A 16,545-nucleotide genomic window follows, 5' to 3' on the forward strand; every position below is an offset into this window, starting at 1 on the left:
CCCACAAAGCCCAGTGTTTTGATTACACTGTGAAATATGAGCCAGGACTATTTATTCCCAGGCCTGGGGTAGAGTTTGGAGGACTTGGCTGGCCAGAGAGGGGGGAGCCAGGAAGCAGTTGTGGTTGAATGGGGCGGATGGTGTTGGGTCAGTCGTTTATGTCTTCTCATAACCTCTCTTTGTGGCCCGTGCATTCAGCCATCTGTTTCAAATAAGCAGAACGTCCAGGGTCGCATCCCACTGTCAGCAGCTTCATAACCCCAACCCCATCATTCAGGTTGGGCTTTAACAGGGTGGAGGACTGGATTAGTGGTTTGAGTCACCATCTAAGTGTCCTTCGGCTGGAGGACAGAGGCTTCGGCCCTTTTTTTTTTTGCGGAAGAGAACTTCATCACAAGATGAGTCGTGAGCAGACGCTGTGACAGTAGTGGCTGATTAGTCCTGTTAGAAGGGGTGATAAAGTGTCAACACATCATTGTTCACATAAATCACTTTGGTTCAGTGCTGTCAGGTAAAACTTGCCCAACTGCCCCAAATCCACATTACTCCCAAATAGAAACGTGTCATTGACTAGTTCATGAGCATTAACTGGAAACACTTTGCTGCAGAGGTTTGATGAAACATGGACTGGTTGTGGATTAAGGTCTGTACATTAGTAATGTACTGTTACTCAGCATCCGTCATGGTTCCTTATTCAGCTGGTGTTAAAGCTTCACTTTGGTTTCAGCTTAAGTTAAGTTTCTCCCCTTTGATTTCTGTTGTTGCAGAAGTGGGAATGCATCGATCCAGTTTATTAACCATGTAAGCGCTGTATAATAGCACCTGCCCTCTTGTTTAACAGAAGCACTCCCAAAGGACAGAGACGCATTTAGGTACACTCACCAGAGGTTATCGTTGAGTCCACATGAACCGCTGCCTGTTTTCACTCAGCTGAAAGTGCAAACACTTAAAACTCCGAGGGCGCACATTTTACTTACACATTGCTCCGGAGCAGCTGTGTTTAAACAGTCTGTCTGTCAATGCGTGGGCAGCCATTCTTATTTTAAACATGGCGTCCTGCTGATTAGTTCATTTCACACACACATAAACAGACACGCGCAGCTTTTTCTCCAAACACGCCTCATTTCAACACTTGACCTCGTGTTACATACAAAACACACAAACCCTCCTGCTCACCTACACACACACACACACACACACACACACACACACACACACACACACACACAGGTACACAAACCTGAACACACACAGGTTTTCTTACATGGAATTTAGAGTCAGGTTAGGCCAGGTTTAAAATGTGTGTCCTCATCTGTGAAATACTGGTTCCCTATTATAAAAAAAGCCATGGCACACGGATACAAACACACTCTCACACACACACACACACACACACACACACACACACACACAGACGCACACACATAGCTGGTGCTACCGGAGAAGAGAAGCTGAGCATTAGATTACAGGGAAATGATCAGCCAGACAGGAAACACTGCAGGGGAGTGAAATGTGTGGTGTATTTTAATGTGTTTGCTTCCTTTCCTTGGGCACACACTCAAAGAAACAACCGGAGCCCGTAATAGTGTCCTTTTTAAAATACTACACAGTGTGTCTGTGTGATAGACTACAAAGTGAAAACTGCAACTGAAAATGAAACTGCACTCAGAGCGCCTGAAACCACATTGAAACCAATTGTCTCTGATTTGATTTAGCGAAAGGGAAACACAAATCGGATCTTCTGTTTGACTTCATTTTGGCGTGATTCATTTTGGTTTTTATTTTCAGTTTGGTTGCAGGCCAGGCCTCATTATTGTAACTGTCCTGCTTCTGTCAGACTGAGGCACAGAGTTTTTTTTTTAAAGCCTCTGGAAATTTGCATTGAAATGGTAAAAATACATACTTGATATTGTGCAGTCCTATAAAGTATTTTTAAATCCTGAGTCAGAGCCAAGGGGAGAAAGCCCTGCATTGCTAAAGTAGCATTTCAATTGGTCATTGAATATTGAGTTAAAAAGGCTTCGTCTCAAGATGACCGCAGTAAGCACAAACGTGCAAAGGTAGCAGAGTTGCTGCTGGTCAAAAATGATAATCAACATCCTGCAGCTAAAATTACACGATCACGGTCTCGACTAACCCAACGCTCAAGGACTAAATCCTTTAATGATGTGTTATCTTGAGTGGTTTCCTAAATCAATTTCATGTTTGTAAGAGATATACGAGCTAAAAAGTTCACTGAAAATTAAATCAGCAGTGGCAGGTGAATTACTCTCCAAGGGATGCACAGTTTCTTACAGATGGAGCAGGATGCACATCTTATAGTACTTTCCCACCTGCCGAAAACTCGTAAAAACTCGATAATTCCTGGAGGAGCTGTATATGTGAACGCTAACGGCCACATTTTTCACTTTGACAGGGATAGTCTCCCGCTGTGAGGAGCATGTGTGAACAGCCAGGTCAGGGGTCCCCATGTGAAACAGCTTTACGTGGTTGGCTGTCTTGATGCCGACACATAAAGGTTAACGCCAGTCACTGGCTAACAGAATAATCATTGTGATTTAGCTTCTTTCTTAAGTTTAAAGGAGCTAAGTGGGTTTATAAGCATCTCTACCATCTGTAACACTTTATTAGTGTCACTGGTCCAAAGTCTGTCGTCTGCTGGCTGAATGAAATAAGCAATAATAAGCAAATCAAAGGGCAAGCCAGGACATCTGCCACTCATTTACACTATGGGTACAGAAATGAATGCAATTCTGCTGAAACCTATGTAGCAACCAAAGTGAATGATTAGAAGGACACAATCTGCTATTAATTATTTAAGGACTCATTGTGTCATTTTTCATGTATAAGAAAGGGAGGGCTTGGCCTTTTAAGCCCATTACCAGCTGATTGATTTTTAACCAGGGACACCATGTAACCATGCGAGGGAATTGAACAGAAAGCATGATAAGTGCTGATACCATATAAAAGATCTGTGTCGTGTTTCATCAAGCTGGGCATTGTAATGTTGCAGTATAATCCCAGAAGTATCTTAAGCCCCTTTCATTCATCAATTTTTCTCCGTAATGATCTCGTTTCACTTGAATCATCTCTTTTCATCAAATGATTTGAATCCTGATGAAAGAGGTTTTCACAACAGAGCGAAACAAAGCCCTGGGTTAACAGCTGGACCCAAATATAAATGATGTTGATGTGTGCAACGCTGTAGCTGCAGACTCAAAGCCTCTTCAGCCTGCACTGTGACCATGTGTTACACCACATCTGCCTGCTGCAGGTCTTTCTGAACCTTTACGCAGACCTCAGCTGGGAGGAGAGATAGGGGGGCTGCAGATTAGCGTGCCTTTAAGCGTATCAGACATCTTAACTAACATTAGGGGGTTTGATGAAAAAAAAATCTGGAGTTATGGCAAATAAACCTGCTTAAATGAGCCCATACTGTGTCACCAGATTAACTCAAGTCATGGGCTTTTCATCTGAAGACTGCTGAGCCTCGGAAATACCCTGAAGCTTGAAAGTTTGTTCTTCCCTTTTTGTTCTTTTCAGTTTGGTACTTTGTTTGTGCAGGTATCTCTTTGTCATTGGATGAAAAAGGCTTGATGTTTTTGTCTGCTCAGACTCTAAAGAAGGTTTGGTATGAGCCAGAGATTGGCTGCTCCGTGAGGCGTGTCTCCGGCTCCACATGAAACAGACCCAACAAAGTGGAAAAATCTTCTCACTCTGATGTTTTAACTGGTGCTGCCAGCAAACAAGCGACTCAAAGCTAGTTGAGACCTACTAATGACGACAGTGATGACGCCTGCTCCCCGTCTCATACAGGTGCAAAAGTCACTGGTGGTTGAAAGCCCCTGTTAGGGTTGTATGTTGTTCCCTTCTGTCCTTCAGTTGTCTCCCGCTCTGCCCAGGTGAAGCTACTGATTACACAACGAGCTGCGCCTGAGCCCGGTGCGCCTGAGCCCGGTGCGCCTGAGCCCGGTGCGCCTGAGCCCGGTGCGCCTGAGACCGGTGCTGGCTCTGGGAGAGCAAGGCTTCTGGAGACTGCAGCATGTTGCCTCTCAGACAGGCAGGGATCTGTGTTATGTTTCTTTACTTTATAGCCTTTTTTATAGGTTTATAGGTTTTTTTTAAGATTTCAGTCCATGTTGTTGTAATATTAAATCACTTCGTACTGTATGTAAGCTGTGTTATGTGATTTATTTATTTTTGCTTCTCTTGGGCAAATTGCGGTTAGTTTAGCTCGTATAGGAGCACCTTAGGGTGACGCGAAACACACCTCACCTACTAAGTCAGTTATTCCTTCTCATTAAGAGAGTGTTGTCTTGGAGCGCAGCGGCTGTTTTTGGTAAATTAGCAAGTTGGGCTGATGATTTATTTTTAGCCTCTGTCTTTGTGAACCATCTGTGAGAGCTCATTAAGGCCTCAGCACAACACTGTCCGTCAAGAGAACACTGATGGTCATAAACACCCGTCCTTCTCTGACACATTTGTAGTTTAAAATGTGTTTTTGGACGCTCTCACTGGCATGTGCAAATATTTCAAACTGCTCTGTCAGAGTGCGTTTCGGTAACGGCTCCACAACAGAGCTCTGCTGTCATCATTTGTACACATGTCAGTGCATTATAGTGTTGCGGAAGCAGGAGAGAAAGTATGGCGTGCTCCAGTCCACACACACACTGCGCTCGTCTCCCCTGCTGACGACCTCTGATGGCGACAAAAAGGTGGGCTCACTTCGTCCCCCCGAATTTCACAAAATGTCACAGAAGCATAAATATTGCTCCTTTAACTGGCAGCCTGAACAGGGCTGATACGACTGACCGAGAGTGAGGACTTTATCCATCTTTAAATGAACTCATCTCAGCACGGCTGTTACAAAAGACATCGTACAGCTTCAAAGATTGAACGTCTGTGGTGTTGTTGTTTACATGTAGCATGCTTATGCTACATTTGTGTGAATTTATTTAGGCGGATATCAGATTTCACTTTAAGTGGATTTAAAAAAGACAGTAAAATATATGTGGCCAGTAAAAAACTGCATTGGCAATGGTGGATTGCATTGCTGTTCAGAGTTGTAGTATTAAAACTAGTGGCCATGAACTTGGATGGAATATATACTTATATGTATAAGGAAGCTGCATAACAAAAAGAGGCCATCTGGACAAGAAGAATACAACAGTGTTTCTGTCCTTCCTTTCTCTCGCACTGTTTGTTTTTTTCCTTTTGCTCTCCAGGAGGGTTTGTTTGTGTCGTCTTCCTGAATCCCTGTGTGTATAGAAGATCTTTGATCTCTAACTTTAGTCACTCCGCCATCGTCGTGTTGGTCCGCTGCCTTTGTGTTCATTGTTTTGGATCAACTCCCTTCACTCGGGACATGCGATGAGTGAAATCTGATTCCTGCTGCTTTAATGTGACTCTGCTGTTCATAAAACACACTCGCAGTGTATAACTGTAGCATCTGTTCTCCTAATTCATATTGATTAAACAATCTTAGAGAAACAAAACAACAGTCAAGGCGACAGGAAAGTTACATTATGTAAATTGCTTATGCTTGAACACGGTTTAACTCTGACTACAGAGAAATAACTTACTGTACCGTAGAGCAGTTTCCATTTAAAGGTGACATATTATTCTACTTTTTAACCAGTTTAAATCAGCCTCAGAGCTCAAAACGTGTGTGAAGTGTGTTGTTGTAATCCACTCTGATCCTGTATTTGATCATGTCTATAAACCTCTCTATTTCAGCCCTGCTCAGAACAGGCTGTTTCTGTGCCTGTACCTTTAAATATGTAAATGAGCTGTGTCTGACCACGCCCCCTCTCTGGAAGGGCTCGGGTGTACTCGGTGCTTTATCGCTCCATGTCTTATTGTTTACGGTGAGAAGGCAGACTCAGATGGCAGAACAAACACCTAGCTGTGGGAGTGTCACCCATCTGTGGGAGGGGCTACTGCCCTTTGTGATGTCATGAAGGGGAAAATCTCCAAACAGCCGATTTGAGCACACATTTTCTGAAAGGTGGAGCAGGTGAAGGATGGACTTTTTTCATAATTGAGGGGTTTGTAGACAGACTATGGGCAGTTATGTGTGGCTTTGGCTCAGTGGTAGAGTCGTCATCGGTTCAGGGTTCAATACCCAGCTGAGCAACATCCGATGTGTACTTCTTCGGTAGTGGTGTGTGAATGGATTAGTTACCTCTAATGAATGGCACTACAAAGCAACTACTGCCATCAGTGTGTGAAAGGGTATGAATGGGTAGATGTGAAGTGTTAAGGTGCTTTAATGCTAGAAACGGCCTATACATGCTCAAGTTCATTTACATATTATTGTTAGAGAAACATGGTGACGTGTATATTGCACAATATGTGACCTTTAAATAATGGTGCTTTCCTGTTCTTTAGGGAGGGAATCAGTTATATTCTCATCAGAAATTAAGAATACCCCTGGCTTTGTTTGAGATTAATAAGGACAGTCGAAGCAGCCTGCGTGTTACCCTCTGTGATCCATGCATTAAAAAATAAAGAAAAGATTAAAGTAATCACTAAAACCATGTTAGGAATTATAAATAGACAGTCTGTTTTGCTCCTTGAAGAGATGAAGGCTAAGACAACAAACAGCTCATTTCCCTGCAGAGGTAACCTCCTGGGATGTCGCGGTGTTTGTAATCAGCACATAAGTGAGTGCTTAAGAAAGTCCGTCAGTAGAGAGTCCATTATCACGTTGGTGTCGTCTTGTTGTGTGTATATCCCTGAAGGATGTGGTCATCTCAGAAAGTGGCTGCTAATCATAAATCCATCCCAGGAGGACTGTAAATCACTGGCAGGCCATTTATTCCCAGGGACTAAATGTTCCAGATGACAAAGATGTTCAAGCCTCCTGTTCTTTTTTTCCTTGAGAGGTAAACCCAATGATTGAGTATTTTTTTCTTCACAGTGCATGAAAGTGTGTTAATAAACAAGTGATGTCATTCAAAGCACAACCGACCTGCCACATCTCCGCACCGTCCAAGAGACAAGGTGACTTTCCCCGAGCAAGGCAGCTGGAAACGCTGGCAGAAAGTAGGACAATATAATCAAATCATGTCGTTTAGTCGTCCTTTTGTCTTCTGTTTTTTGGTTGATTGTATTTTCATCTCGGGAGCGGCATGATCTATGTCTGAACTTCACATGACTTCCACGAACAAGACGGAGGACCGAAGACAACTCACTTCACTGATTGAGTCCTCGTCTTTTAAATTTAAAGTCCCCTACATCTTTGGCTTCCCGGACCAGCGGCGCAACCCTGCAGAATCTCAATCACGGCTTGACCATCGCCGTGACTTTCACTCAGTGACTGGGGCTTTTCAGCCAGCCTGAAGCGTTTTGTCCCATCTAGTTCCAGCCATAGCTCATTTTAATGCTCCTCTCCTCCTTGAAGATGCTCCACACCTTGAGGACATTAGATCCACGCGAGGCTTTAGTGCTCTCACCGGGCAGTGTACTGCTTTTGATCTTGGATTCCCCTGCTATCAAAAGTGTGTGTGTGTGTGTGTGTGTGTGTGTGTGGGGGGGGGGGGGGGTGAAGCTGTGAAAAGGTGAAAGAAGTGGGTCATGCCTTCCATACTGTGCCTGGCTTCGAAAGGAAAATGCTGGAACAAGGTTTAGAGTGGAAGAGCTTTTAACCCAAACATCCCCAACTACAAAGAACTTCTCGCTTAATTGATGTGATTCCCCCCCCCCCCCCCCCCCCCCCACACACACACACATTTATATGCATGCAGAATTGTCCAAAAGCCCTTGAGAGAAAAACAAGACAGCAAAAACACAACTGAGTGCAGTGTTTCGACTCATCTCTAATGAGGCATTCTCAGCTTGGCCGTGCGAGCGACACACTCCGCTGTTTTACTATTCAAATGTATTGAAATGAGAGGATATGCCATGTGCTCCTCTGTGGTGTGGGTATTTGGTTGTAGTTATTTGCTTGTTCGTTGCTGAGGCTTAGGGCTCAGCAGCAGCTGTGTTAATTTGTTTCCCCATCTGTTATGAGATTATAAAAAGAAATGTCCAAAGAATTGCACAGACTAAAGGTTACTTCAGGTATGCTCAGATGTTCTTTGACATGGTTTCTGTCCACATCACTTGCACGGTTTTGGGATCGCAGCGATGGGTTTGGACACTGTGATGGCTGTAAATCTTTTCTGTGGCTGTTATCAAAAATCCCTTCTCACACATGCTCATTCATCCTGAAAGTGTCCCGACATTTTTGGGGGGTTGTGGGTGCATGTATAATAAATACAGATGGACACAGATTCTACACGCAGCAGGTAATACTCACGGTGTTACAGTGGGATCTTCTTGAAAAATTTCAGGCATTTAAAAAAAAAAAAAAAAAAAAAAAGTGTCTGACAAAAGAAAGGATCTTTTTGAAGGGTGAAATGATTTTGCCGAATGTTCTTCAAAGCCACCAGAGTCCATTGACCAGAGGGGATTTCACCTTTTACTGAATACCACCTCAATGTTTCTGTGACATAAGATTAAAGATAAACTCTTCATGTCCTCGTGAGAAGTTTGCCTTGGACACATAGAATAAAAAACAGAACACAACCCGTCCAACAACAGCAGCACTTTCATGTAACATATTTCCTCATATACATAAAACCCCTTCAGGGCCACAGACCGTTGGTTCCTCTAATTTAGATATGAGGTCTCTTCTAATGGTACATTTGTGTTTTTGTTGTTACCTGCCTTCCAGCATATTTACACGGATGCTATTTGTTGATTAATGTGCACTGTCCTAATTAAATAAGTACAAAGGCACAATTTAATGTTCAATGTGGTTCAGTCTCCTCACAGAGGGTTCAGTTTTAAAACTTGAGTTGGAGAGTGTCGGTGGGGTCAGACAAAGTTATTCTCATAAATCTGAGCGGCTGGGCAAAGGTGTGCACACATTTCGTCGGTCACATTGACAATAACTGCAGGCTGTGTTACTCAATGGTGTCTGGTTGCCTTCGAGACCTTTGTGGGAACTGTTTCTGTTTTTCATGTTGCTAACATGAAGTCATCAGTGGAAAATGTTTCAGCTTAAGTTCACATCAGCAGATTTAAAAAAAAAAAAAAAAAAAAAGCTTTCATTTTTCAGTTCATTGAAAGATTCAGAGATTTTCAAAGGATGGACTGAATAGAGCCTTCCCAGACAGATGCGTCTTGTTTTGCTCAGCTTCTCAATGATTCCCATCCTCCACCATGTCACCTTTCTCATTTAAACCGGCCGTCCTCTGTCTGTCTTCTCTTTCCCTCCCCCTCCATCCATCCAAGAAAGACTAAATTAATAGACAGACAGGGAAAGAGCAAAGAAACAGGGCGAGAGAGAGAGAGGAAGGATGGAGCCAAGGCTGGTGGTTGGAGTGATGAGATGAAGAGAGAGAGAATATATGGAAAGAGACAATGGACAAATTAAGGATAGAGGCCAGATGATACCCAGAGGTACAGTTAAACACACATATGGGGCTGATCAATAACGTTTGCTCGTCCCCAGGGAATGAGTTTGACCCACTGACATGCACACACACACTCACACAGTGGTGAAAGAACAACACACACACACACACACCATTTGGCACCCTACCCCCTGCTCCCTGCTTACACATTTACACACAGACGCCAGCGCTGGTCTCTGGAGGGGAGGAGGCAGCTGGCAAATTGGAACCCATCCTCACTGTTTCCCTTTGCGTTAAACCACCGAGCAATTAAGCATTAACAGAAAAACCAAAGCATGGTAAAGCGGCAGAAAAGCCGCATGACGGGGCTTTTAAAAGTGGTCTGCAAAACCTCCTGCATAAAAATGAATTGGGGGAAAGATCAGTGAATTTAAAAAAATGTATTTATAGATCCACAACAGTCCACCCTTCATCCAGAGAGACGTGTCATCACAGCCAGTGTGGCTCTGCTATAATGTAGACCCCACTACGTGTGCAGCAATGAGCTCGGAACAGATGCAAGCCTTCGACCTGTGCAGCGTGCACACTGACGGCCATCATACAAGGCGCTGATGCACTTTTTTTATCCACTGTGCAAAACTGAATCCTGCAGCCGGCTGTGATGAAACATGCTGAAGTGAAGACTCTCGGGTTTTTACACACACGCACACACACAGATGTTAACGTGTGCCTTCATTCATCAACATCAATCCTCCAGAAGATTCTAAATGCAGAGCTGCAGAAAAGAAGAACTGGTCAAAATCAAATGACCTCGGACTCGCTTGTCAAAAATAGTGCATCGAGCATTTCCCTGCGTCAGCTGAAACTTGTTGTCTTATTGTAGAGGAGAACAATAAAAAAGTGTGCAGTCACACTGACATTTCAAAACGTAGAATAAACACACACTGTGTCTGTAAAGTATAAAGTGGAGGCATGTTGCTCCCAGAGCTGATGAAAAACAGAAATGATGGAGGAAGTCCTGCTGTGGAAATGGATCCCTGACTTTGTAGGTTTGACACTGGACTGCAGCTTAAATGACAAGGATTTCTGTGCTCTGTTACCATGACAACAATCTTTTTTATCTTTGATGAGTAGACCTAAAAAAATAATTTGAGGTGACGAAAATGGATCTGGAGTGATTTCTCTCACAGATGTGATTTGAAGTCGACGGGTATAATAATGTAAAGACAACACGAGTAAAACAAGATGTACAGTGTTGCCTGTGGCTCTTTGGCTAATTAGGCGGCTTCAGTCAGTAGTTGAACTCAGTGAGAGGAATAACATTGATTGTCCGTTGAGCTAATTGAATCACTGCAACAAAAAAGACAAATTAAAGGAAACGAGGACAGCAGACGAGGCCAGGGATGTTTGTACTATTTATTCAGACTTGTAATCAGGGAGCTTTGATATGAAACTGGCTGATTGTTGAGCAAGAGTGGTGTGAAAACAATAATAAATGCAGCTTTAAGATGGGATATGCTACATCGACTCGGAGAGCAATGAAAGTGCACAAGAAACATGCAGCTCAGTTCAACGTGAGTTGCTGCACAGCAGGACGAGTGTCGATGAAAAGGAAACACTTGGTTTGTGTACGAGCAGTCCAAAGTCCTCTCCTTTCTCTTTTTGAATGTTGAATATTGAATACAGAATCCAGCCCTCTGCTGAGAGTCCTCTGAGAGTTACTTCTTTCCTCTGCATTGAAGAATGCATGTGTAATGTCTTGCCTATAGGTAACCAGCTGTGGGCCTTTATTGCAGCTCCTTCTGTAATATTTCTTTGGGTGTGTCTGAGGCTTTAATGTGTCGCTTTGTTTCGACCAGAGGCTTACTGGACCTGACCTCGTCAGACGGCTGATTCATGCTTCTGCTTTGATGTCGGATACACGAGCGTGTTGGCTCGTAGATCAATTGATTTCCTCTGAAACTATCAAACATTTTCTATAACGACTGGGACGTCCCAGATGAGCTTGGGAGAATGGAGGAGCAATTAAACAGGGGCGTGTGGGCCCTGTCACAGTGGGTGGGTGGATGTGTAATGACCTTACGGACATGCAGACTCTTTACGCTCTCAAGAGAACAGAGAGGCCGATTGAATCGAGTGTGCACACCGCCTGAAGGGAGCTGATTGGAAAAGCAGGCTGCTTGTGGAGCCGCCCGTCTTTGATTGTGGCTGCGGCGCTCTGAGCTCCGGTCCGACCGCAGAGCGCTCGCTGCTGTGAAGAAGAATTAATGAAGACATGTGGGAATTGAAGCCGCACTGTACAGTAGTGTGACTGTGCGTTTTTCTTAACATGTTGATTAGCTGTTTTTGTCTGTCAGTGTGTGTGTGTTTAAGTGTGTGTGTGTGTGTGTGTGTGTGTGTAATTGCTGGTCTCTGGTTTACTGCCAGCCTGTGCATCTGTTACCTGACACCTTCAAAGCCTACACATCCAAAGGACCAACAGCCTGTGAAACCAAACACACTTTGTATCCTCCTCATCTGCTGTTTACTGGCTGTGCAAACACATCTACACCACAGCGTGAGGAGACACACAGGACTCTCCGACTGTGAAGCTGCAGCTCTGCTATACCTGCCAGCTGCTGAGTATCAACTCAGTGTGAACTAGCTACAGATAAAAATGGACTGGAGTTTAAACTCTTCATGCATTTACTGTGTAATGTGTGATTACACATGGCGTGCTTTGCTGCAGGTGTCGACGTGTGGGCAGCATCAGTCACGGCGTTGATGCTGTTTTTTTTGCGAGCCTGGCTCTATCTGAGGCGGCCAGCAGGGAGGACAGAGTAATGACTGGTACTTAGGCTGCTGTCAGGCCACTGTGCAGATAACAGTGTTGGGGGGGGGGACTTTGGAAAGAGGCTGTCGATCCTTCAGTAGCGCTCTCATAACCTTCGGCAGCACCATGAACGCACACACTCGGACACACAAAGACAGGAGCGGGGTACAGGGGAGCTGTTGAGGAGCTTTAAACCAGCAGCGTCGCCACGCGACTTTTAGACAAACGGGAAACAAACATGTTGTTGTTTGTGGTGTCAGACTGAACCACATGAAAACACGCAGAGCTACTGTAAGAAGCCAGTCAATCCTTTTAATTAGACCTTGCAGATTTGGGACACTGTTTTAAATGCCTCCATGCTGGCGACAGAAGAAGCCTCAGGCTTTATGTTTCCGTGTCAGCTGTCCGTCGTCTGCATCATCGTGAACACAATATGTCATGAAGGCTTAAAAAGCAAATATCTCCTCCACATAACTCTTGGATGCATTACATGTGAATGTTTTATTGGATGTGGGTTTTTTTAACCCAAAAGTAAAACTAAGAACTTTACATTGTCCTGATTTATATTATTGCATCTGTCCAGCTATTGAGAGCGATGGAATAAAATCAAATCTCCTTGTCCGCCAAATGTGGAAATTATAGTTGTTTCAAATATGACACAAAAACCAAGAATGACTATTTTTTGTGATGACATTTCAAAGTTTTACACCGACGAGGGTTGACAAACTTACACACTTTAAAAAAAAATACTTTTTGATTTGATGTGCTTTAAAAGATATGCTGTCCTTATTTTAATTACCAACCAGTTTATTGAAACTTTTCATTTTTTTGAACAGAAGCTGCTGCGAGTTAAAAAGAGGGATCATTGTGTTGTACTGAAACATTTCCAATGTTTCGGGCAATTTAGACAGCTTGCAGGAGTTGGCCTAAGCTTGGTATTATTGCTGTTAGTGAAGCAGGTGATCAATGATTTCCTGTAGAGAACTGGATCATTTGTGTATTTTAGTATTTGTATTAATTAATGTTGTTTATTGACTTTCTGAACGTTATTCTGATGTTGTACAGATGTTACAGATTTGCAGCATTTAAATGCTCCAAGAAACAACGTCATGCTAAGCATCTACATCATCATCATCATCATCATCATCATCATCATGGCAGCAGAGTGTTCCTGTTGCTGAGATTACATTTCCTGTGCAGAAAGTTAACCAACAAACAAGTCGTGTGCATGCTCAGTGTTTTTCTTATTGAGTCCCAGTTAATGAGGTTCAAGATGGACAGAAAATCAAGTTCAGTGGAAGCGACCAGGTGGATCCTCCTCACTCAGGAGGAAGAAGTTCAGCTGCACTAGAAACACACTCACACACACTGTAGACAAGTGAGCAAAGAGAGATGTTTGCTGATGTTCTGTGGCACAGTCAGGGTGTGGCTGTATTGACACACTGGAGGTCTTTTGTTGTCTGATTGTCACAAGCATGCACACAAACCCGACCAGTGATTATCCAACGTGCAAGAAAGGAGCTGTGTGCTCGACTCAGACGCTTTGATCCGGCATGAGAAGGACGAGGCTGATTGTATGGTGTTGGCTGACGCTACTGTGTGTGTGTGTTTGTTTGTGTGTGTGTGTGTCTCCATCTTTCCCCTTTATTGATCTGTCATGGAGCTCATCTGTGACACAGCAGGGGACATAAACGCGTACATTCTCAATACGTCTTCTCGTGTTATGATGAATCGGTGTGCGATTTTTTTCTATTTTCCGAGCGTCCATCCGTGTGTCCAGTATGAATAAACAAAAGTGTTGACCTCAAAATGATAGTGAGCACAAAGTTAAAGTGTAATCAATCTCCAATCTGAGTCTGTAGATTTGAGACAAACAGAAAATAGTTTGAATTCAGTACACAAGTCTTTGTGTCACCGTCATTCGTATCCTGGTGTTTAAAGGCAGACCTCGGCGTGTTGGGAATGAACATGTTTAGAGAAGCTCTGATTAGTGATTGCCTTTTTTGTCTGTATACGCACACACACACACACACACACACACTAGTTATTGTTGGTACCAGTAGGTGACGGATGGGGGCTGGGGCGGCACCTATATTGTGTTTTAATGCATTGGTCCATCACTTGTATTGGAACAGAAGGGAAGAGAGATGCTCACACAGGACCAACAAACCTCAGAGACACACACACACACACACACACACACACACTCACCTACGTTAGGTACGTGTGTGTGTGTGCTGTTTTTCCCAGCCACAGGGGGAGGAGGATGCGGATGCAGAATGGGACCAGTGGTGCGTTTTGATTGCCCCACAACGGATGAGATGAGTCATAAATCAAGCCCATGACCTGTCCCAGCTCCTAATCATCCCCCGCATACACACTCACCGCACCGTCTGCACACAGGCATCTTGGTTTGGGTTTGGACTGGTTTCACTGGGAATTGGCTGAGGCTGTCATTAAATGCAGCAGGAGGTGGGGGTGCAGCAGTGGCCCCTCCAGGTTTATCTTTAAGAGAACACTACTTTATGGATTTTTCTTCAGGGTAGAGAGAGATATTGTTTTTACCTCCTGAGGCTGCACGGAGAGGCAGCCATTGTCATATTGAGGTGGCGCTCCGTGCGTGTGTTTGAGGTCGTGACGCACACACTGACACCTCATCCTGCTATCAGTACTCAAGCAGCCGTGCACCTGACTCTGCGTTCCATCAGTGATCGTGTAAGCGTCCATGTTGAACCAGATCTCAGTCTTCAGGGCTTCCTCCACATGAGGCACCAGACTGCGACCAATCTCTGAGTGTGTGCGAGTTAAAATTTAACTTGGACATGTGCTTTTGAGTGGCCCCATCTGGTTTCACGCACGCAAACGACGCGCATTTGTAAAATATTCAGGCTGCTCTTATTCACTGTGCAGATTCCAGATTACTGTCATTTGTGCTTAATGTACATTTAAGTCGCAATTTTGCAATCTTATCTGAAGTAGAGGGAGGAGTAGAAATCCTACACAGGCTGTTTTTGTTCATAGCTGAGCCCTTATGTATTAAAAAAAAAAAAAGTCATACATTATGATGAGTCGTTGTTAGACCGGCCCTTAAAGGCACCATGAAGCAGATCCTGGACCTTTTGCATATTGTAAGACAGACTTCTTGTAAAGGATGGAGATCGATCAGTTCCTCTGCATCCAAAGAAGCTCCACTGCATAAACATAGCTACATCTACTATATATGTATGTAACTTATTAGCTCTTGTACTTTTCATTATCACTGGGTGTATTGGAGGGCTATTCACTGTCTTCCAATTATCTGCATCTGCAAACATTTGGTCAAAGGTGAACCTTTTCTTTTCACTGTGTGCTGCTCTCTACCTCGTCCCTCGTTCCAGAGCAATATGCTAATTGGTTGCTAGGTAGATATCCAACCACCATGCAGAAACTGTGTTTTCTGATATTGGTCTTGCATCTCTTTTTTTAATTTTATTTTATTGCCGTCATACTAATGATGTTTTGTCTCCCTTTGTTCTTTTTCCAGGAAGTGACCTCTCCGTGAGAAGTGCCGCCCTCGACTCTCATCTTGAACCTTGTACAGCCCTCCTCCAGTGAAAGCGTAGCCCAGGGTGAACCTTCCGTCCTCACGTCGTTGGACCACAGTGGATAAGGTCAGTCTGACGCTTCACTAAAACATTCAGGGTGTTTTTCAGTAGATGTTGAAGTCCCAGCTGCTCCGCTTGGCTCCTTTCCTCTACCTGAGTTCCTGCCTCCTGGCCAGATGAAAGCACTGCTTGCCTCTCAAGGTCGGGTCACTCAGACCTTGTTTAGATGTGACTGATGCTTCGGGTGATTTCAGAGCAGCGTCTGTGTGTGCTGTTATCCTCTTCCTTCCCGTATAATGAGCTGTGTGTGTGTGTGTGTGTGTGTGTGTGGAAGGAGAGGGTTGACCCTTGTGCTGTCTGGAGCGCAATGATGAATGAGTGGAGATGTGAGACTTGACTGTAGATATCTCTCCACCAGCCAACACACGCACACACACATGTTCACACAATTTAGTCATGCATGAATTTATACAGGCGGGATTATTTTCTTTGTCCTCCATGAAGTGTGATTTAAATCCAACACGTTCCTTTTCTTCCTCCAGTTCTGCCCTTTGATGCCTTTCTAACATCCCTCCTTATATTTATTAGGAAGTAGCATGCACATTTTTTTTTCTTAAATTATGAGAAAGAAACCTTGTATATTCTGAAACGTAGTTTAATCATTTAGAGACTAAATCTGTCATGAATCAAGCAGGATGTTACTTAAATGATTGTAGAAAACAGTGGACCGAGACAAAAGAGCCAT

General features: G+C 43.8%; 1 protein-coding gene across 1 annotated transcript in view; it reads left to right on the plus strand.

Moving 5' to 3' along the window:
* The window catches only part of plxnb1b (plexin b1b), a 103,640-nt gene that overhangs the window by 24,494 nt on the left and 62,601 nt on the right, over positions 1-16,545 (plus strand). The window contains exon 3 of the mRNA XM_079342561.1: positions 15,740-15,866. The gene's annotated coding sequence lies outside the window, so the exon portion shown is untranslated. The remainder of the gene's footprint in view (positions 1-15,739; positions 15,867-16,545) is intronic.

Source organism: Symphodus melops (assembly GCF_947650265.1).
Source record: "Symphodus melops genome assembly, chromosome: 4".
NCBI classification, from domain to species: domain Eukaryota; kingdom Metazoa; phylum Chordata; class Actinopteri; order Labriformes; family Labridae; genus Symphodus; species Symphodus melops.